This window comes from Salmo salar, chromosome ssa01 (genome assembly GCF_905237065.1).
Source record: "Salmo salar chromosome ssa01, Ssal_v3.1, whole genome shotgun sequence".
NCBI lineage: Eukaryota > Metazoa > Chordata > Actinopteri > Salmoniformes > Salmonidae > Salmo > Salmo salar.
In genome coordinates this window covers 153,330,857-153,355,642 of record NC_059442.1, presented here as the reverse complement: position 1 = coordinate 153,355,642, position 24,786 = coordinate 153,330,857, and the positions used below count along the sequence as shown (strand labels likewise).

Below are 24,786 nucleotides of genomic sequence, written 5' to 3'. Positions count from 1 at the left end.
TCATACCGGCTCTCAGTAGCAGGCACACTCACACATAGTCGCAAACACACACAAACAGACAGACAGACAGACAGACAGACAGACAGACAGACAGACAGACAGACAGACAGACAGACAGACAGACAGACAGACAGACAGACAGACAGACAGACAGACAGACAGACAGACAGACAGACAGACACACACACACACACACACACACACACACACACACACACACACACACACACACACACACACACACACACACACACACACACACACACACACACACACACACACACCAAGGAGGATGGATGCTGTAACAATTTTCTTCTCTGACAGATCCAGGCCACAGTGAGTGTAGTTTCTCTAGCCATCAGTGAGTGTAGTTTCTCTAGCCACCAGTGAGTGTAGTTTCTCCAGCCACCAGTAGAGTGTAGTTTCTCCAGCCACCAGTAGAGTGTAGTTTCTCTAGCCACAGTGAGTGTAGTTTCTCTAGCCATCAGTGAGTGTAGTTTCTCTAGCCACCAGTGAGTGTAGTTTCTCCAGCCACCAGTAGAGTGTAGTTTCTCCAGCCACCAGTAGAGTGTAGTTTCTCTAGCCACAGTGAGTGTAGTTTCTCTAGCCACAGTGAGTGAAGTTTCTCTAGCCACCAGTGAGTGTAGTTTCTCTAGCCACCAGTGAGTGTAGTTTCTCTAGCCACCAGTGAGTGTAGTTTCTCTAGCCACCACTGAGTGTAGTTTCTCTAGCCACCGGTGAGTGTAGTTTCTCTAGCCACAGTGAGTGTAGTTTCTCTAGCCACAGTGAGTGTAGTTTCTCTAGCCACAGTGAGTGTAGTTTCTTTAGCCACCAGTAGAGTGTGCCGTGTGGCTGTGTCTCTAAACAGCCACCATACATGTACTAAAGCTCTTCACACAGCCACAGCAGAATGGAAGAGGAATAAGAGGAAACACTCAATACTGAAACCCAGGCCTCCACCGCAAAGAGAGCTAGCGAGCAGAAAGAACTGGTCTAAATTCAACCTGACTGTAATTGCTTTGGGAAATACAAGAGCTGGCTTCAGACAGAAAGACTTTCAAGAAGTAAATTAATTTCCCCCAAGTGAACGAGATAATCATATTTATTATGTCCCAAAAACAAACTGTTAAATGCATATGTCTTCTAAAGCCTCAGGGAAGATAACTTTTGGGCTGTATGTAGCTCCAGCTCTTCACATCTAGTTAACTTTTTGTAATCACAATTAATCGCATGGTCTGAAATTGTTTGAATAAAAACTGAAAACATCCAATATACAGGCTGTATCACAACTGGCCGTGATTGGGAGTCCCATAGGGCGGTGCACAATTGGCCCAGCGTCGTCCGGGTTTGGCCGGTGTAGGCCGTCATTGTAAATAAGAATTTGTTCTTAACTGACTTGCCTAGTTAAATAAAGGTTTATTTAAAAAATATCTATACAACTAAAAACAACAATGTTATATCAAAACAAGCAGACATTGAGGTTAAATTTGATAAAGCACATGTAGCTTTATCAACTTCCTTGATTTTGCTTACCGTTACTTTGGACAAAATCAAGACATCAATATTATAGTAACGCTTAGATTACAGAATCTTAAATTACAGCTCAATTTCAGCAAATTCTGAATTTGTGAAATAAAAGCAAATCCTGCGATTAACTCAATGACATTTTTTTTTTATTGTTTGACAGTCCTAAGAATAACATCAGGTTTCCATGGAAACCCCCCTCTTATGGAATTAATCACTTTTGACCAGTTAAATCGTTTTTTTCTCTGTCTTTAAATATAGAAAATAAACTATTTGCTGGGATATTAGCCACAGACCCTTAACTGTTGAATATGCTCTTTGGTCATTACGTTGGAGAAACACAGTTGGAAGAATAAACACTCTGCAAACCCTAACATAAGTTAAAAAAATAACATCCTGCAATTCATCAAACTTCACTTCACTAATGTTGCAATTAGAGACAGTTTGACATCTACTGGGGGTGCTGGTCCAACTCAAGGTGCAATAAAAATAAATGTACCTCCCTCCCAAACATGAAACATATTTTGACATAACACTTCCCTTGTTCTGTAAAAAAAATTGCACACCGTCCCCGTCAGATAATTAATTGTAAATAATGTTTCCGACCACAAATAACAATAACTGTGTTTATAAAATGTGGATATCGACTTTGCCACTTTTGTGGCACTGTTGTTTTGTTCTGATCCATAGTTCTGACTAGCATAATAATAAAGTACTGGTTTATACTGTTCCTTTCTGGTTCTTTTTTTACCTCTGAAATCAACATAGTTTTTACATTTACCTCATTAAATTACTCCACCAATCAGTGGGCTCTGGTCAAAAGTAGTGCACTACATAGGTAATAGGGTGTCGTTTGGGCCATAGCATATTAGGTCTTCACTGAGGTGGCTAATACTAATGCTTGACATCCAAGCATGTAATGCCAGTCATTCAATATAATAGGCTAGCTAATAAAATATAGTGATTGTTCATCATAACACAAAGAGTTGAGGGTTATTGAATCGCACTAAGAACTGATTGTGCGTCTGTGTCTATGTCAAATGAGCCATAATAGACTTAATGGTCACAAAGTGCTGACAGACAGTACTGACTGTGAAGATGACTGAGCACAGTTCAGTTACTGAGGCTCTTCCTGCATGGGTCTGGACTAGTGTTACTGTTGTTTTTAGTTCATTGCTTCTTCTGTAAATGGACCTGTTCTGCTCTACCAATTACATCAGCTGTTACTGCATATTTTAAGATCAAATTATACTCACCATTGCCAAAGTCATTCATCATCATAATCATAATCTTCCTCCTCATGCTCACCATCACCATCTTCATCTTCAACATCATTGCTTCATTACATTCATGTAAAGTCTAAGTTCAGCATGTACTGGAGCTAATTTACAATGAACTTCCCCTCCACTATTGAATTGAAATAGGAATCTGGAGAGACAGCCTAGCTCACCCCAGCTCTGATCTACCCAGCTCTACTCTGATCTACCCAGCTCTACTCTGATCTACCCAGCTCTACTCTGATCTACCCAGCTCTACTCTGATCTACCCAGCTCTACTCTGATCTACCCGGCTCTACTCTGATCTACCCAGCTCTACTCTGATCTACCCAGCTCTACTCTGATCTACCCAGCTCTACTCTGATCTACCCAGCTCTACTCTGATCTACCCAGCTCTACTCTGATCTACTCAGCTCTACTCTGATCTAACCAGCTTCACTATAATCTACCCAGCTATACTCTAACCAGCTCTACTCTGATCCTCCCAGCTCGACTCTGATATACCCAGCTCTACTCTGCTCTAGCCAGCTCTACTCTGCTCTACTCTGATCTACTGAGCTCTACCCAGCTCTACTCTGTTCTACCCAGCTCTGCTCTGATATACCCAGCTCTACTCTGCTCTAGCCAGCTCTACTCTGCTCTACTCTGATCTACTGAGCTCTACCCAGCTCTACTCTGATCTACACAGCTCTACCCAGCTCTACTCTGATCTACCCAGCTATACTCTAATCTACCCAGCTCCACTCTACTCTACCCAGCTCTACTCTCATCTACCCAGCTCTACTCTGATCTACCCAGCTCTACTCTACTCATCCCAGCTCCACTCTGCTCTACCCAGCTCTACTCTGATCTACCCAGCTATACTCTAATCTACCCAGCTCCACTCTACTCTACCCAGCTCTACTCTGATCTACCTAGCTCTACTCTGATCTACCCAGCTCTACTCTGCTCATCCCAGCTCTGCTCTGTTCTACCCAGCTCTACTCTGATCTACCCAGCTCTACACTGCTCATCCCAGCTCCACTCTGTTCTACCCAGCTCTACTCTGATCTACCCAGCTCTACTCTGCTCTACCCAGCTCTACTCTGCGCTACCCAGCTCTACTCTGCGCTACCCAGCTCTGCTGTGATCTACTCAGCTCTGCTCTGATCTATCCAGCTCTGCTCTGATATACCCAGCTCTACTCTGATCTACCGAGCTTTACCCAGCTCTACTCTGATCTACCCAGCTCTACTCTGATCTACCCAGCTCTACTCTGATCTAACCAGCGCCACTATAATCTACCCAGCTATACTCTAACCAGCTCTACTCTGATCTACCCAGCTCGACTCTGATTTCCTCATCTCTACTCTGATCTACCCAGCTCTGCTCTGATATACCCAGCTCTTCTATGATATACCCAGCTCTACTCTGCTCTACCCAGCTCTACTCTGCTCTACTCTGATCTACTGAGCTCTACCCAGCTCTACTCTGATCTACCCAGCTCTACCCAGCTCTACTCTGATCTACCCAGCTATACTCTAATCTACCCAGCTCCACTCTGCTCTACCCAGCTCTACTCTGATCTACCCAGCTCTACACTGCTCATCCCAGCTCTACTCTGATCTACCCAGCTCTACTCTGCTCTACCCAGCTCTACTCTGCTCTACCCAGCTCTAGTCTGCTCTACCCAGCTCTAGTCTGCTCTACCCAGCTCTAGTCTGCTCTACCCAGCTCTTCTTTCATCTACCCAGCTATATTTTACTCTACCCAGCTCTACTCTGATTTACCCAGCTCTACTCTAATCTACCCAGCTCAACTATGATCTACCCAGCTATACTCTACCCCAACCAGCTCTACTCTGCTGTACTCTGCACTGCTATGTACTCTCCTCTCCTCTCCTCTCCTCTCCTCTCCTCTCCTCTCCTCTCCTCTCCTCTCCTCTCCTCTCCTCTCCTCTCCTCTCCTCTCCTCTCCTCTCCTCTCCTCTCCTCTCCTCTCCTCTCCCTCTCTCTCCTGCTTTCCTATCCTGTCCACATCCTCTCCCCCCTCTCCTTCTCTATTCTCCCCTTCCCCTCCCCTCACCTCCCCTCCTCCACTCTCCAGCAGTGTACCATGTTTCTGTATGTGAGACAAACAGTTGCAGACTTCTCAGGAGTGGAGCCCATTCATCACAAACACACTGCAGACCTTCTCATCTCCTTTGCTGCCCTCATCCCTGCCTCCCCTTCTCCCTCCCTCCCTCTCTCTTCCTCTTTCTCTCTCTGTCTCTCTCAAATCTCTCTCTCTCTCCCTCTCTCTCTAACTCTCTCGCTCTCTAACGCTCTCTCTGTCTTTCTCTCTGTCTTTCTCTCTCTCTCCCTACCTGATCCTCCCTCACTCCTCATTCTTGCTCCTTCCCGCAACAGCTGCAGACTTCTCAGGAGTGGAGCCTCCCCTTCTCCCTCCCTCCCTCTCTCTCTTTCTCTCTCTGTCTCTATCTCACATTCTCTTTTTACCCTCTCTGTCCCTCTCTCTCTCTCTCTGTCCCTCCCACCCTCTCTCCTTCCCTCCCTCCCTCACTACCATCCTGGCTCCTTCCCGCATCCTTGCTTCTTTCCTTCAGTGCCTCTCTGCTCACCTCCCTTGCTCCCCCATCCTCCCTTCCCTCCATCTCTCTCCACAGCCAACCTGAATCCCTACCTCTGCCTCACCCGTCTAACAGTGCCTATCTATCTACATGCAGTGCTCTCTACACATAAAGCCTAATTGCACTCCATTGAGAAAGCCACTCACAGAAAACACTTTTGGAAATGCGTAAGTAGACCAAGTACATTTCCCCGTCTTAGCTAAAGGCAAAAGACAAATGCCTGAGTGTACATTAGGAGACAGCAAGAGGCATATTCAATTGAAATGGCACTGTTCTGTACTCAGTTTACAGTAGTACAATACAATTGTACTTTGCTTTTATGAAGTCTTCTAAATGCTAGGAACAGAACATTGTATATTTCAATCAAAGAGAATGTTGAGTTTGATGGAGGTTGTGATCTAGGTGAAAAGCAGTGATGAAATGAAAAGAAAGGAAGGTTTTGGGGTGTAATGTTGTTTATGAGATTATAGCAGCATCCTGTTCAAATACATACAGTACGGCTGCCTTCTATCCTCCTCTCTCTGATCCCCCCCCCCGTCCTTCACGCCATCCTCTAAATCTCACTATTTATTTACCCAACCAAACTCTGTTTCCAAGACTCCCCTCTGTGGAAGACCTGGGAGGTCTGGAGGGGGGTTTGGTGCAGTAGGAAATAGGGATGAATATAAATGCAGCACACACTCACGCACATGCAGGCATACACACACACACACATACACACTAGTCTAGTAGTCAGAGAGCCAGGGAACGTAAGGCTTGGATGGACTAACAGAAACTGGCTCCATATCTGAACCCATTATCTCGTTTCCAGCAGCCGGTTTATTCAAGCAGTGCCAGGCAAGCAGCTGCTCCCATTTTTAAAAAAAATTTCTACAGCACAATTACAACATGCAAACTTGACCTGTTGTTTCAAACAGATATTATTAATTTCATGATTTCAACATGAACTTATCAAACAAACATTTCTTTATTTTTCAAGAGCGATCGGTTAGGTCTTAGTTGGGTTTGATTGTGTCCGTAGCTCTCTGGAATACTAAGAGGCTTTTGGAAGGATGACGGGAAGAGGAATCTGTTGGTTAATGCATGCCAGCACCCAGTATCAGTGACTGGATGATAGAATCAGGCCCCAGTTGGAGTGAGAGGTCTCGGTGTAAAGACGGGCTGCCTGCTTCCATCTGCTCCAGGGCTGTTTGATGCTTATGTCGCTGTAGCGCTCTTAAAATCTAACCCAGATGAGCTGCTAGCCTAGTATAGAAGGGATAAACAGTATAGAGGAGGAGAGGGGGCTAGGGGAGGGGATAGAGAGAGGAGGAGAGGGGGCTAGGGGATGGGATAGAGAGAAGAGGAGAGGGGGCTAAGGAAGGGGACAGAGAGAGGAGGAGAGGGGGCTAGGGGAGGGGATAGAGAGAAGAGGGGAGGGGGCTGGGGGAATAGACAGAAGAGGGGAGGGTGATCAGGGAGGGGATAGAGAGAGGAGAAGAGGGGGCTAAGGGAGGTCATGAGCAGATGATCTCACTTATTTTTTAGCATGTTTTTAAAAAAAGATAGATTTAGAGTTAGATAAACTTGGATTTTTTGGCAGGGACATATACAGGGTGCTACTCTCCACAACATAACCAAGACGGAATTACATGGAAGGCTTCCTACTGCCAATGATTATTATTCCCAAGCTATACAGCAAATGCTCTGGCAAACAAACAGAAACCTGAAACGCTGTTCAAAGGTAATTAAAATACAGTACACTCTTGTATGTAAAAAATGATAAGGCATGAAAGAGTACAAAATGAAGCTCCTTTGGAAAATCAAGAAACACTTTTTGCTGACTGTTATAAAAATGGGAACATAAGCAACTTAATCTTCCACGCAGACCATCCCCTGGCATGGCACAGTGCTATATTAACACACAGTGCTATATTCCACCCATCGGGGTGTTACCGATGGGTGGAAACTCAGGATACTAGACAACGAGGACTCTGACTCAGCAAATGTGAACGTGTACAAATCTGGAACAGTAATAGTACAGGGAAACCCCAAACAGTTTCAGCTGGACTTTCACATTATCAAAGAGATAGCTCAGCAGAATAAGTGCTCTCTTGAGAAAGATACCCCCATCCCGAGCATGTCAAACCAGACCTCTTCATTAAACAACCCCACAGACGAGCAACCCCAAGCGGGAAAGTCAACCTCCCAGCACAGAGTACTACTCCCTCATTGAAATGAAGGATACATTCACCCAACTGGAGGTAAGGCAGGTGGAGCTGGAACAAGAGGTAAACACACTCCAGTCAGCACCAAAAACAGTCAGGAGAGAGTTGGTCTTGACACACCAGCAGAACAGTGCACCGCAGACCCTGACCATAGTGTTGACAACAGAGTAGGACAGACAAATGAAGAACACCAAGCCCTGGGAATCCCACCCCCTGTCAGTCACCCTGATAGGCCTCCTGACACACCCATTTACATTTTACATAATTTAGCAGACACTCTTATCCAGAGCGACCTACAGTAGTGAATGCATACATTTCATACATTTTTTTTTTTCTATTTTTTTTCTCCATACTGGTCCCCCGTGGGAATTGAACCCACAACCCTGGTGTTGCAAACACCATGCTCTACCAACTGAGCCACACGGGACCACACGGGACCACACCCCCCCCCCCCCCAACACAACCACTGAGGATATACACAAGACACAGAATGTACTCCTTATGGACTCAAATGGGAAATATATACAAGAAAATATACTTTTCCCAAACACAGAGTGTCTAAACTCTGGTGTTCGAACATCCAGCGCGCCCTAGACCTTCTGTTTGAGGACCAACTAGGGTCACAAACAACCTAAGAGCACAGCAGGAAAGGGTGGCCACGGCACTCAAGGGAGTGTTTGAAAAAGCTTCTTCTACTTTCCCCAAAGCACATGTAGCTAACTAACCTCCAGACGAGCTTCAATGCCATACAACTTTCCTTCTGTGGCCTCCAACTGCTCTTAAATGCAAGTAAAACTAAATGCATGCTCTTCAACCGATCGCTGCCCACACCTGCCCGCCGGCTCAGCATCACTACTCTGGATGGTTCTGACTTAGAATATGTGGACAACTACAAATGCCTAGGTGTCTGGTTAGACTGTAAACTCTCCTTCCAGACTCACATTAAGCATCTCCAATCCAAAATTAAATCTAGAATCATCTTCCTATTTCGCAACAAAGCATCCTTCACTCATGCTGCCAAGCATACCCTCGTACAACTGACTATCCTATCGATCCTTGACTTCGGCGATGTAATTTACAAAATAGCCTCCAACACTCTACTCAGCAAATTGGATGCAGTCTATCACAGTGCCATCTGTTCTGTCACCAAAGCCCCATATACCACCCACCTCTGCAACCTGTATGCTCTCATTGGCTGGCCCTAGCTTCATATTCGTCGCCAAACCCACTGGCTCCAGGTCATCTATAAGTCTTTGCTAGGTAAAGCCCTGCCTTATCTCAGCTCACTGGTCACCATAGCAGCACCCACCCGTAGCACACACTCCAGCGGGTATATTTCACTGGTCACCCCCAAAGCCAATTCCTAATTTGGCCGCCTTTCCAACCAGTTCTCTGCTGCCAATGACTGGAACGAACTACAAAAATCGCTGAAGCTGGAGACTCATATCTCCCTCACTATCTTTAAGCACCAGCTGTCAGAGCAGCTCACAGATCATTGCACCTGTACATAGCCTATCTGTAAATAGCCCATCCAACTACCTCGTCCCCATACTGTTATCTCTTTTATTTATTTTTGCTCCTTTGCACCCCAGTATCTCTACTTGTACACTCATTTTCTGCACATCTATCACTCCGGTGTTTAATTGCTATATTGTAATTATTTCGCCACTATGGCCTATTTATTGCCTTACCTCCAGTATCCTACCTCATTTGCACACACTTTATATAGACTTTTTCTACTGTATTATTGACTGTATGTTTGTTTATTCCATGTGTAACTCTGCATTGTTGTTTGTGCTGCACTGCTTTGCTTTATCTTGACCAGGTCGTAGTTGTAAATGAGAACTTGTTCTCAACTAGCCTACCTGGTTAAATAAAGGTGAAATAAAATGTAAAGAAATTGTTTAGTGGATAGCACTACCAGCTCTCTGTAACCTAGAGGGCAACCAGTGGTTCCGTCTCCTCTATACCATGTTTCTTGTAGAATGACAATGTCTGCATTTACGTTTTCTTTGGTGACGTCCAGGGTCCTGCTCTTTAGGCCTAAGGCAGATGACCTCAGGCCCTGGATATTCCAGGATGAGATATTGAAGGCTTTGTGTTCCATAAAGTGCCCAACGTTGTTGGTCGTGTGGTTTGGCCTCAGGCCAGTAAGTGTGAGCAGAGCCTGCTGAGCATCTGGTACATGCCATTGGCTTGGCATAGTGTAAGAGTGGGGGTTGGGCCTGTTTGCCTGCTCAAGGTCAGGCCTTGGTCTGATCTGAGGGGGTCTAAATGGGGTGTGGGTATGGTTGATTTGGTGGTGTTGATTGGTTGAGGTGGTGGTGTGGATGTGGCTGGTGGTGCTGTGGTCTGGATCTAGGTCCTCTTGGCATGGGTCCTCTATGTGTAGATCCAGGGAGGGTCCCGCAGGTCTGGGAGAGTGTCTTGCTGGTCTGGGTGGGGATGTCTATTGATCTGTTGCTCCTGTGTTAAGTGTTGGGGCTGCGTTTGAGGGCGATGTCCTTTAAGTTTTCTGCCAATATCAGATACAGTATGTCTATGTCCTGGGAAATGTTCTTGTTACTTACAACCTCATGCGAATCGCATTAGCGTACGTTAGCTCAACCATCCCACAGGGGACCCACCAATCCTGAAGAAGTTAGCTTCTTGGTGACAGGGGGCAGTATTCGGAAATTCAGATGAATAACGTGCCCAAATTAAACTGCCTGCTACTCGGGCCCAGAAGGTAGGATATGCATATTATTAGTAGATTTGGATAGAAAACACTCTGAAGTTTCTAAAACTGTTTGAATGGTGTCTGTGAGTATAACAGAACTCATATGGCAGGCAAAAACCTGAGAAGAAAATCCAACCAGGAAGTGGTTTGGAGTTTTTCAAGTGATTGCCTATCCAAACTACAGTGGCTGTGGGGTCATTTTGCACTTCCTAAGGCTTCCACTAGATGTCAACAGTCTTTAGAAACTTGTTTCATGCTTCTACTGTGAATGGGGAGAGAATAAGAGCTGACTCAAGCCTGAGACCTATGAGTTGTTTACTGCGCGGTCACGCAGGCGCTCCGTTCCTTCTTTTTCCTCTGTAATGAATACGCTATTGTCCGGTTGGAATATTATCGAAGATTTATGTTAAAAAGACCTTAAGGATTGATTGTAAACATCGATTGACATGTTTCTACGAACGGTAATGGAACTTTTTGAATTTTTGTCTCGGGTTTTGCGCTCGCACATTATGTCTTTGGAATAGTGATCTGAACGCGCGAACAAAACGGAGGTATTTGGACATAAATGATGGACTTTATCGAACAAAACGAACATTTCTTGTGGAAGTGGGAGTCCTGGGAGTGCATTCCGACGAAGATCAGCAAAGGTAAGTGAAGATTTATAATACTATTTCTGAGTTTTGTTGACTCCAGAACTTGGTGGGTAACTGTATAGCTTGCTTTGATGGCTGAGCTCTGTACTCAGAATATTGAAAAATGTGCTTTGGCCGTAAAGCTATTTTGAAATCTGACACAGCGGTTGCATTAACCTGTTAGGGCTAGGGGGCAGTATTGACACGGCTGGATAAAAAACGTACCCGATTTAATCTGGTTACTACTCCTGCCCAGTAACTAGAATATGCATATAATTATTAGCTTTGGATAGAAAACACCCTAAAGTTTCTAAAACTGTTTGAATGGTGTCTGTGAGTATAACAGAACTCATATGGCAGGCCAAAACCTGAGAAGATTCCATGCAGGAAGTGGCCTGTCTGACAATTTCTTCCCCTTCTTGATTATCTCTATCCATTACAAAGGATCTCTGCTGTTACGTGACACTTCCTACTGCTCACATGGGCTCTCAGAAGGCGGCAAAAAGCTGAATCGTGGCTTTGCAGGCTCTGGCTGAAAAAAAGTAGCGCGTTTGGGTAGTGGCTGGTTACAGTACTGTGAGACTCAGGCGCGTGCCCACGTCGACCGAATGCTTTGTTTTCTTTCCTCTGTTTACCTAAACGCAGATTCCCGGTCGGAATATTATCGCTTTTTTTACGAGAAAAATGGCATAAAAATAGATTTTAAACAGCGGTTGACATGCTTCGAAGTACGGTAATGGAATATTTAGAATTTTTTGGTCACGAATTGCGCCATGCTCGTGACCCTTATTTACACTTCGGATAGTGTCTTGAACGCACGAACAAAACGCCGCTATTTGGATATAACGATGGATTATTTTGGACCAAACCAACATTTGTTATTGAAGTAGCAGTCCTGGGAGTGCATTCTGACGAAGAACATCAAAGGTAATCAAACTTTTGTAATAGTAAATCAGAGTTTGGTCAGGGCTAAACTTGGTGGGTGTCTAAATGGCTAGCCGTGATGGCTGGGCTATCTACTCAGAATATTGCAAAATGTGCTTTCACTGAAAAGCTATTTTAAAATCGGACACCTCGATTGCACAAAGGAGTTCTGTATCTATAATTCTTAAAATAATTGTTATGTTTTTTGTGAACGTTTATCGTGAGTAATTTAGTAAATTCACCGGAGGTTTGCGGGGGGTATGCTAGTTCTGACGTTCAAATAGCGGCGTTTTGTTCATGCGTTCAAGACACTATCCGAAGTGTAAATAAGGGTCACGAGCATGGCGCAATTCGTGACAAAAAAATTCTAAATATTCCATTACCGTACTTCGAAGCATGTCAACCGCTGTTTAAAATCCATTTTTATGCCATTTTTCTCGTAAAAAAGCGATAATATTCCGACCGGGAATCTGCGTTTAGGTAAACAGAGGAAAGAAAACAAAGCATTCGGTCGACGCGGGCACGCGCCTGAGTCTCACAGTACTGTAACCAGCCACTACCCAAACGCGCTACTTTTTTTCAGCCAGAGCCTGCAAAGCCACAATTCAGCTTTTTGCCGCCTTCTGAGAGCCTGTGGGAGCCGTAGGAAGTGTCACGTTATAGCAGAGATCCTCAGTCTTCAATAAACAGAGGCAAGAAGAACGACACCTTGTCAGACAGGCCACTTCCTGCATGAAATCTTCTCAGGATTTTGCCTGCCATATGAGTTCTGTTATACTCACAGACACCATTCAAACAGTTTTAGAAACTTTAGGGTGTTTTCTATCCAAAGCCAATAATTATATGCATATTCTAGTTACTGGGCAGGAGTAGTAACCAGATTAAATCGGGTACGTTTTTTATCCAGTCGTGTCAATACTGCCCCCTAGCCCTAACAGGTTAAGGAGAAGTGTATCTATAATTCTTTCAATAACTGTTGTAAATTTTATCAACGTTTATGATGAGTATTTTTGTAAATTGATGTGCTCATTCACCAGAAGTTATGGGAGGCAAAACATTGCTGAACATCACGCGCCAATGTAAAGTGGGGTTTTTGGATATAAATATCAACTTTATCGCGCAAAACATACATGTATTGTGTAACATTGAGTCCTGGGAGTGTCATCTGATGAAGATCATCAAAGGTTAGTGATTCATTTTAGCTGTATTTCTTGCTTGGAAATGGCTGTGTGGTTTTTCTTGTCTCGGCACTGTCATAACATAATCTAATGTTATGCTTTCGCCGTAAAGCCTTTTTGAAATCGGACAATGTGGTTGGATTAACAAGAAGTGTATCTTTATAATGGGATATAATAGTTGTATGTTTGAGAAATTTGAATTATGAGATTTTTGTTGTTTTGAATTTGCCGCCCTGCTATTTCACTGGCTGTTGACTAGTGTGTCCCGCGCGTCCCACATGTCCCAGAGAGGTTAACACAATGTCCAAAGAAGGGCCAGGAGTTTACAGAATGGTGTCGTCTGCGTAGAGGTGGATCAGAGAATCCCCAGCAGCAAGAGCGACATCATTGATGTATACAGAGAAAAGAGTTGGCCCAAGGACTGAACCCTTTGGCACCCCCATAGAGACTGCCAGAGGTCCGGACAATAGGCCCTCCGATTTGACACACTGAACTCTGTCTGAGAAGTAGTTGGTGAACCAGGCGAGGCAGTCATTTCAGAAACCAAGGCTGTTGAGTCTGCCGATGAGAATGTGATGATTGACAGGGTCGAAAGCCTTGGCCAGGTCGATGAATACAGCTGCACAGTATTGTCTCTTATCGATGGCAGTTATGATATAGTTTAGGACCTTGAGTGTGGCTGAGGTGCACCCATGACCAGCTCGGAAACCAGATTGCATAGCGGAGAAGGTATGGTGGGATTAGAAATGGTCGGTGATCTGTTTGTTAACTTGACTTTCGAAGACCTTAGCAAGGCAGGGTAGGATAGATATAGGTCTGTAGCAGTTTGAGTCTAGAGTGTCTACCCCTTTGAAGAGGGGGATGACGCGGCAGCTTTCCAATCTTTTAGGATCTCAGACGATATGAAAGAGAGGTTGAACAGGCTAGTAATAGTAACTAACAGGTGTGAAATAGGGAAGGGAGTCAGGGGGCTATGCTAATTTTGTATAGAGCAGACCTAACTCACCCTATTAAATTAATCTAAACAGGAACATTTTACATTTTTGGCTAGAAATTCAAAAGGAAATGATTTTAACAGAAAAAATGTCCTACTGTATGCTACCACACTTGAATCCTCATACTTGAATGAAGACAGCGTCTCCATCCTGGAGGGGGAAATCAATCATTTCCAGGCCCAGTGACATGTACTAGTCTGTGGCGACCTAAATACCAGAAACGGACAAGAACCTGATACCCTCAGCACACGGGGACAAACACCTACCTGGAGGTGACAGCATTCCCTCCCCCATATGCCCCCCTAGGCACAACTACAACAACTTAACCAACAAAAATGGGTCACAGCTCCTGCAGCTCTGTCGCACGCTAGGCTTCGAGGGGACTCCTATAGTAGGGTCACATATAGCTCTTCTCTTGGCAGTAGTACTGCCGACTACGTCATCACTGACCTCAACCCAGAGTCTCTCAAAGAGTTCACTGGGTTCACTGACACATCACATCAGACTCTGCATGCAGAAGTCTGCAAAAATATCCTCAGTGTACAAGGTAAAACACCAAATAATGCATGCAGAGCAGAATTAGGCCGATACCCACTAATGATCAAAATCCAGAAAAGAGCCATTAAATTTGACAATCTCCTAAAAGGAATCGATTCTCAAACCTTCCATAATAAAGCCATCACCTGCAGAGAGATGAACCTGAGGACCCATGCCAAATCTTTTCAGTCTCCTGAGGGGGAATAGGTTTTGTCGTGTCCACTTCACTACTGTCTTGGTGTGCTTGGACCTTGTTAGTTTGTTGGTGATGTGGACATCTCAACCTGCTCCACCGCAGCCCCGTCATTGAGAATGGGGGCGTGCTCGGCCCTCTTTTTCCTGTGGTCCACAATCACCTCCTTTGTCTTGATCATGTTGAGGGAGAGGTTGTTGTCCTGGCACCACACGGCCAGGTCTCTGACCTCCTCCCTATAGGCTGTCTTGTCGTTGTCGGTGATCAGGCCTACCACTGTTGTGTCATCTGCAAATTTAATGATGGTGTTGGAGTCGTGCCTGGCCATGCAGTCATGAGTGAACATGGAGTACAGGAGGGGACCTAGCACGCACCCCTTAGGGGCCCCTGTGTTGAGGATCAGCGTGGTGGATGTGATGTTACCTCTTACCACCTGGGGGCGGCCCGTCAGGAAGTCCAGGATCCAGTTGCAGAGGGAGGTGTTTAGTCCCAGGGTCCTTAGCTTATTGATGATCTTTGAGGGCACTATGATGTTGAACGTTGAGCTGTGGTCAATGAACAGTATTCTCTCAAAGGTGTTCCTTTTGTCCAGGTGGGAAAGGGCAGTGTGGAGTGCGATGGAGATTGCATCATCTGTTGATCTGTTGAATATAACACAATAGATCTGATAGAAGAAAATACAAAGAAAAAAACAACCAGTGTTTTTTTACCACCATCTTTGAAATGCAAAACAAAAGTCACTGTTATAGCCATCACTCTGGTTGTACTTCCGATAGTGTCCACAAGATGGTAGCAGTGTATGTGCAAAGTTTCAGATGGATAACTTGGAGTATGACTGATCCTCAAGACTTTTAGTTTATAGTCCCCAGATACATTTGGGCAAATCGTGAAGGAGAAGTTCGCATTCATATTCATTTTTTTTCTGCAAGAATATCATCAAATCTGTATACTTGGACTTTGATTGAGCTTTCCAAGTATTAGTAGCCATATTATAAGTTCAACATTTGCAAAACAACCAGTTCTCATAACTTCATAACTCTGAATATCCATATAATTTTTGTCCAAAATAAAAAGGCATGCTGTCGTACAAGGTTAGAAGCTACATTTTATGACATACTCCCATAAAGCCCAGCTCATTGGCTATCTAGCTAGCTTTGTTTGACCCCGATTGGTGCTTATTAGACAAAGATACAGTTGTTCCAGTGATGTCCACCCGCGTCATCGGCGTGCCATGAAGACGTCATCGCTCTTTAACCAAATATGGTGTCCTATAGGATATACTACACCCCTAATGAAATAGTGTAGTCTTGTTACCTTATAGGGTCTCCGAGGAATAGATACGAACGTGATTTGACTCGTTCAAACAATGTTTAGGGTGAGATTTTCACAGATTCCTTTCTTTACAAATTGAATGAGTGGAACTACAAAATCGATTGTGCGTGCTATATGAACCTTTTTAGGATATAAAAATTATTTTATCTAACAAAACGACACTTCATGTTATATCTGGGACCCTTTGGATGATAAATCAGAGCTAGATTTCAGAATGTAAGTACACATTTCACTTTCAGATGTGAATTTATCAAACCTATCGCATTGAAAAAAGTGTTTTGTTGTTAGGAGCTCTCCTCAAACAATAGCATGGCATTTTTTTTGCAGTAATAGCTACTGTAAATTGGACAGTGCAGTTATATTGACAAGAATTTAAGCTTTCAGCCGATATAAGACACTTCTATGTACTGACATTTGTTGTTAACCTCTTACGTCTAGACGTTCCGCTAGCGGAACACCGCTCCAATATCCAATGATAGGGCGTGGGGCGAAATACAAACTCCTTGAAAATCCGAAAACGTCCATTTTTCAAACATATGACTATTTTACACCATTTTAAAGACAAGACTCTCCTTTATCTAACCACACTGTCAAATTTCAAAAAGGCTTTACAACGAAAGCAAAACATTAGATTATGTCAGGAGAGTACACAGCCAGAAATAATCAGACACCCATTTTTCAAGCTATCATATAATGTCACAAAAACCCAGAAGACAGCTAAATGCAGCACTAACCTTTGATGATCTTCATCAGATGACACACCTAGGACATTATGTTATACAAAACATGCATTTTTTTGTTCAATCAAGTTCATATTTATATCAAAAACCAGCTTTTTACATTAGCATGTGACGTTCAGAAAAAGCATACCCCCCGCAAACTTCCGGGGAATTTACTAACAATTTACTAAATTACTCACGATAAACGTTCACAAAAAGCATAACAATTATTTTAAGAATTATAGATACATTACTCCTCTATGCACTCGATATGTCCGATTTTAAAATAGCTTTTCGGATGAAGCACATTTTGCAGTATTCTGAGTAGATAGCCCGGCATCACAGGGCTAGCTATTTAGACACCCGGCAAGTTTAGCCTTCACCAAAATCCCATTTACTATAACAAAAATGGTCTTACCTTTCCTGTTCTTCGTCAGAATGCACTCCCAGGACTGCTACTTCAATAACAAATGTTGGTTTGGTCCAAAATAATCCATCGTTAAATCCGAATAGCGGCGTTTTGTTCGTGCGTCCCAGACACTATCCGAAATGGTAAATAACATTCGCGCGCATGGCGCATTTCGTGACCAAAAAATTCTAAATATTCCATTACCGTACTTCGAAGCATGTCAACCGCTGTTTAAAATCAATTTTTATGCCATTTTTCTCGTAAAAAAGCGATAATATTCCGACCGGGAATCTGCAATTAGCTAAACAGCCGAAGGAAAATACTGCACGGGGTCGAATCGGGCACGCGCCCAATTCCATTGTCCTCTGATGGGCCACTTGGAAAAGGCGATAATGTGTTTCAGCCTGAGGCTGCCTCGTCATCGTTCAGGTTTTTCCCGGGCTCTTTGAGCCTATTGGAGCCCTAGGAAATGTCACGTTACAGCTAAGATCCTGACTCTTCAATACACAGAAGCAAGAACAACAACACCTTGTCAGACAGGCCACTTCCTGCATGAAACCTTCTCAGGTTTTTGCCTGCCATAGGAGTTCTGTTATACTCACAGACACCATTGAAACAGTTTTAGAAACTTTAGGGTGTTTTCTATCCAAAGCCAATAATTATATGCATATTCTAGTTACTGGGCAGGAGTCGTAACCAGATTAAATCGGGTACGTTTTTTATCCGGATGTGAAAATACTGCCCCCTAGCCCAAAGAAGTTAAAATGCTGTAAAATAGTCATATGTTTGAGATATTGAAGTAATAGCATTTCTAAGGTATTTGAAAATCGCGCCACGGGATTCAACTGGCTGTTGCGTAGGTGGGACGAATTCGTCCCGCCTAGCCCAGAGAGGTTAACTCATCTGGTAGGCTCGTGTCACTGGGCTGCTCTCGACTGTGCTTCCGTTTGTAGTCTGTAATGGTTTGCAAGCCCTGCCACATCCGACGAGTGTCAGAGCCGGTGTAGTATGATTCGATCTTAGTCCTGTATTGACACTTTGCCTGTTTGATGGTTCGTCATAGGGCATAGTGGGATTTCTTATAAGCTTCCAGGTTAGTGTCCCGCTCCTTGAAAGCTGCAGCTCTAGCCTTTAGCTCAGTGCGGATGCTGCCTGTAAGCCATGGCTTCTGGTTGGGGTATGTACGTACGGTCACTGTGGGGATGACGTCATCGATGCACTTATTGATGAAGCCAATGACTGATGCGGTGTACTCCTCAATGCCATCGGAGGATGCCCGGAACAAATTCCAGTCTGTGCTAGCAAAACAGTCCTGTAGCTTAGCATCTGCTTCATCTGTACACTTTTTTATTGATCTTGGTGCTTCCTGCTTTAATTTTTTCTTGTAAGCAGGAATCAGGAGTACAGAAATATGGTCAGATTTACCAAATGGAGGGCGAGGGAGAGCTTTGTATGCGTCTCTGTGTGTGGAGTAAAGGTGGTCAAGAGTTATTTTTCCTCTGGTTGCACATTTAACATGCTGATAGAAATTTGGTAAAAATGATTTTAGTTTCCCTGCATTAAAGTCCCTGGCTACTAGGAGCGCCACCTCTGCGTGAGCGTTTTCTTGTTTGCTTATGACGGAATACAGCTCATTCAATGCTGTCTTAGTGCCAGCCTCTGACTGTGGTGGTATGTAAAGAGCTATGAAGAATACAGATGAAAACTCTCGGTAGGTAGGTATCTACAGCTTATCATGAGATACTCTACCTCAGGTGAGCAATAGCTCGGGACTTCCTTAGATATTGTGCACCAGCTGTTATTTTCAAAAATACATAGTTCGCCACCCCTTGTCTTACCAGACGCCGCTGTTCTATCCTGCTGGTACATCGTATAACCAGCCAGCTGTATTTTGATATTGTTGTCGTTCAGCCGCGACTTCGTGAGCATAAGATGCTACAGTTTTGAATGTCCCGTTGGTAGTTTAATCTTCTGTGTAACTTGTCAATTTTATTCTCCAAGGATTGCACGTTTGCTAGCAAAATGCAGGGAAGTGGGGGTTTATTCAATCTTTCTCCGCCTCCTCCACATGCAGATCACAGGGATCGGGGCCTGTTCCCAAAGAAGCAGTATATCCTTCGCGTCGGGCTCGTCAGAGTCGTTATTTTCGGTAGCGGCAACATTATGTACAAAATAAGTAAAAAAATAAGTTGCAAACAACGCAAAAAAACAAAAAAAAAACACAATCGGCTGGGGGCATGTAAAACGTCTGCCATGTAAAATGTCTGCCATCTTAATAGCTACTGTAAATTGAACAGTGCAGTTAGATAAACAATAATTTCAGCTTTCTGCCCACATCAGATATGTCTATGTCCTGGGAAATGTCATGTTACTTACAACCTCATGCTAATCACATTAGCCTACTTTAGCTTAACCATCCCGTGGGGGGGACACCGATCCTGTAGAGGTTTAATTGATTTATCTGGTTAAATAAATGTAAAATAAAAAATGAAAAGAATCTACAGTATGTTTATCTTCATGGACTGTAGCTTCAAGCCATACACACATTCTCCCAACCTTTTAAGTCTTTATCCCATCGCTTTTAACTTGAATGGTTGGCAATCAAATGTTCAGATATGCTTCATACATGCAAAAACAAAAAACTTGCATTGATTGATTGTAAATTATTCTATATAGGGCTGAACGATATAATCCAGACAAAAAAACAGACCAATTTTAAAGCTGACTTTCTTTCTTGTTTCTTTTCAAACAGTGTTCAGTTCATTCCTTATTTTTAGGTCACACATGGTGTTACAGACGCCGTGACATTTGTGCAGGGCCAAACTGCTGAATAATTGACTGTGGTTTTGCATGCCTAAATGTCACAGCCATACATAAGGAGCCCTTTGGAGGTTGTGGAGAGAAAGAAGGAAACAAGGGAAGAAATAAGGAAAGAAAGAGAGAGAAATAGATAGATAGAAAGAAAGAAAGGACGAAATAAGGAAAGGGGAGAGAGAGAGCGAGAGAACGCGTGAGAGAGAAAGAGAAAGTGAAAGCAAAAGCCATTGAAATCAGTCTAATAAAGGCCACCATCACACAGAATGTCTGTCACTTTGCATCAATCATGATTCACCCCAGTGGTTACCCAAAACACTCAGACTTTTATGTTTCCATCTACGGGGGCCAGCACCCGTGTCTCACTCGGCCATGACTCCGGCAGACCTGCTCTGACTTGGAGCCAAGGCAAGGCCCTGGGTACTTTTCAGCTTGAATTGATAACCGTGAACTTTAACACCTTCTCACAAAGCAACAATCTTGAATGATGCAGAGGTTGTTGATTCTGCTCGCCACAAGTCCCTAGTGTCACACTCCTGATGCAAACACAACAACAGTAGAGCTGACATTAACATTAAACACTGGTGACACACAGGTTTTTGGAATAAGTCCCATGGAACAGCACCATTAGAGAAAACAGAACAGACACTCAGATGAAAATACTTACTCCTTGTTAGAATACTTAGACTACCTAGTGCATTGTGACTCATTTCTTCCTATTTGTCAACAAAGAGAGGCCAGACAGAGAAACCAGACCATTCCGATTTCCCACAAAGCCTGTTTTGATGTCATCTTCTGAATTGCAAGGTTGTTAGTTATAACATCTATATGGAAGTAGAGAGAGAGACAGCGGACTGTTAAAGAGTTTGTAGGCAGGGTTTATTCTGTCTCCTAAGCTCTCCGGGGAACCATGTTTGTCTGAGGCCTCACACCCAGCACACCCCAGGCATGAGAGGAGATACAGAAGAGAATCATCAGAGAGAGGGGGAGAGAGAGAGAGAGAGACCACATCATCACCAGTGACACCATCACCAGCCACACCCAACCAGCTGAGATCCCCCCCCCAAATAAACCCTGGCCACACCCTATATAGGCCTCCCAAGATCAGACCTATGCCACTACCGCCCGCCCAAGCCCCCCCGCCCCTGCAGCAACGACCTCCAGATGACAGCAGCACATACAGTGGCAAGAAAAAGTATGTGAACCCTTTGGAATTACCTGGATTTCTAAGTAAATTGGTCATAAAATGTAATCTGATCTTCATCTAAGTCACAACAGTAGACAAAGTCAGTCTGCTTAAACTACCGTAATTTCCGGACTAAAAGCCGCAACTTTTTCCCACGCTTTGAACCTCGCGGCTTAAACAATGACGCGGCTAATATATGGATTTTTCCCGCTTTCACATTTAAAAAACAAAAAACACATTCTGTGACGTGCTCAGTTTTTTGGCGGCATGAAGCTTTCATTAGACCAATGAAATTGCCGAACGGGTTAAGGTCAAACAACTTTTTTGTTTACCGTTTAGATTAAATCGAGCGCGCACAAACTTCCCATCATTCTGATTACGGTAGTCATTTTGTCACCCTGATTCCTGGGGGTACAACAAAGTATTTGCAGCCACTCGACATCAGTGTAAATCGTGCATTTAAGGTGGCGCTCCGTGTTCAGTGGGAGGCTTGGATGACAACTGGGGAGAAATCCTTCACTAAAATGGGCCGCATGCGAAGAGCAACTTATGGTCAAGTCTGCCAGTGGGTCCTGACAACGTGGAGCATTGTCAAAAAATCCACTATCATCAACGGGTCTTGAAAGGCTGGACTGCTGCGTGTTGAAGAGGGCTCAGCGGGGGATTTGCCTCCGGATGAAAGTGATGAGAGCGACAATGAAAACGATCCAATATCGGATTAAGCAATTCTGAGGCTATTCAACTCCGAGTGGGTTCAGTGGTTCAGTGGTTTCAGTGCACAGGAGGAGGAAGATAGTGACCAATGACTTTCTTGGTAGGCTACTGTTTACTGCAAATTTTTTATTTTTTGTTACAAGCCGTGTTTCGATAAAGCCTATTTATTTTTGTTACAAGCCGTGTTTCGATAAAGCCTATTTATTTTTGTTACAAGCCGTGTTTCGTTAAAGCCTATTTATTTTTGTTACAAGCCGTGTTTCGTTAAAGCCTATTTATTTTCGTTACAAGCCGTGCTTCGTTAAAGCCTATTTATTTTTGTTACAAGCCGTGTTTCGTTAAAACTATTTATTTTTGTTACAAGCCGTGTTTCGTTAAAGCCTATTTATTTTTGTTACAAGCCGTGTTTCGTTAAAGCCTGTGTAAAGTTCATTTGTTTCAATGTACCGGTAGGCACCTGTGGCTTATAGACATGTGCGGCTTATTTATGTTCAAAATAATATATTTTTTTAGATTCAGTGGTTGCGGTTTATATTCAGGTGCGCTTAATAGTCCGGAAATTACGGTAATAACACACACAAAATTATACATTTTCATGTCTTTTTTTAACACACCGTGTAAACATTCACAGTGCAGGGTGGAAAAAGTACGTGAACCTTTGGATTCAATAACGGTTTGCCCCTGTTTTGGCAGCAATAACCTGAACCAAATGTTTTCTGTAGTTGCGGATCAGACCTGCATAACGGTCAGGAGGAATTTTGGACCCTTCCTCTTTACAAAACTGTTTCAGTTCAGCAATATTCTTGGGATGTCTGGTGTGAACTGCTCTCTTGAGATCATGCCACAGCATCTCAATCGGGTTGAGGTCAGGACTCTGACTGGGCCACTTCAGAAGGCGTATTTTCTTCTGTTGAAGCTATTCTGTTGTTGATTTACTTCTGTGTTTTAGGGTGTTGTCCTGTTGCATCACGCAACTATCTGTTGAGCTTCAATTGGCGAACAGATAGCCTAACATTCTCCTGCGAAATGTCTTGATGAACTTGGGAATTCATTTTTCTGCCAATGATAGCAAGCTGTCCAGGCCCCGAGGCAGCAAATCAGCTCCAAACCATGATGCTCCCTCCACCATACTTGACAGTTGGAATGAGGTTTTGATGTTGGTGTGCTGTGCCTTTGTTCTCCACACATAGGGTTGTGTGTTCCTTCCAAACAACTCAACTTTAGTTTCACCTGTCCACAGACTATTTTGCCAGTAGCGCTGTGGAACATCCAGGTGCTCTTTTGCGAACTTCAGACATACAGCAATGTATTTTTTTGACAGCAGTGGCTTCTCCGTGGTGTCCTCCCATGAACACTGTTCTTGTTTAGTGTTTTACGTATTCTAGACTCGTCAACAGAGATGTTAGCATGTTCCAGAGATTTCTTTAAGTCTTTAGTTGAAACTCTAGGATTCTTCTTAACCTCACTGAGCATTCTGGGCGGTGCTCTTGCAGTCATCTTTGCAGGACAATCCACTCCAAGGGAGAGTAGCAACAGTGCTGAACTTTCTCCATTAATAGACAATTTGTTATTCCGTGGACTGATGAATATCAAGGCTTTTAGAGATACTTTTGTAAGCCTTTCCAGCTTTATGCAAGTAAACAATTCTTAATCTTAGGTCTTCTGAGATCCCTTTTGTTCGAAGCATGGTTCACATCAGGCAATGCTTCTTGTGAATAGGAAACTCAAATTATGTGGGTTTTTTATAGGGCAAAATAGCTCTAACCAACATCTCCAATCTCGTCTCATTGATTGGACTCCAGGTTAGCTGACTCCTAACTCCAATTAACTTTTGGTCATTAGCCTAGGATTTAACATACTTTTTCAAACCTAGACTGTGCATGTTTACATTATGTAATCAATATAGACAAGAACAATACAATAACTTGTGTGTTATTAGTTTAAGCACACTGTGTTTGTCTATTGTTATGACTTAGATGAAGAGCAGATCAAATTGTATGACTAATTTATGCAGAAATCCAGGTAATTCCAAAGGGTTCACATAATTTTTCATGCCAATGTATGCACAGGCCGTGAGCAGAGCAACAGGCCCAACCCCCACTAATACAACTGCCCAAGCCCCATCCTGCAACCTAAGAGGTATGTATCAGATGCTCAACATACTCTGCTCACACCTAGTGTAATGGTCCGAGTCTAAACCACACAAAAACAACACTAGACACTATGGAACACAAAGCTTTTACAATCTCATCCTGGAATATACAAGGTCTGAAGTCATCCGCCTTTGACATAAAGAGCAGGAACCCAGACTTCATCAAAGAAATTGGAAATACAGACTTGTCATCCTACTACAAACATGGCATAGAGAAATCAGAGCCACTTATTGCCCTCTAGGTTACAGAGAGCTGGTAGTCCCATCCACAAACTACCAGGTGTGAAACAGGGAAGGGCTGATTTCTTACAGAGCAGACATAGCCCACTCTATTAAAACAGGAACATTTTACATCTGGCTAGAAGTTAATAAGGAAATGATGGAGAACAACAGAGAACAATTTCCTCATGTGTGCTACCTATATCCCCCCAATAGAATCCCCATACTTTAACAATGACAGCTTCTCCATTCTAGAGGGAGAGATCAACCATATCCAGGCCCAGGGACATGTACTAGTCTGTGGCAACATAAATGACAGAACTGGACTAGAACCTGACACTCTCAGCACACAGGGGGACATACACCTACCTGGAGGTGTCAGTATTCCCTCCCAAATATGCTCCCCTAGACAAAACTATGACAAAACAACCAACAAAAACAGGTCAC

General features: G+C 43.6%; 1 protein-coding gene across 1 annotated transcript in view; it reads right to left on the bottom strand.

Annotated features, from left to right (window-relative positions):
* LOC106568667 (laminin subunit gamma-3) overlaps positions 1 to 24,786 on the bottom strand; it is a 203,205-nt gene that overhangs the window by 42,291 nt on the left and 136,128 nt on the right. The gene's annotated exons all lie outside the window — the stretch shown is intronic.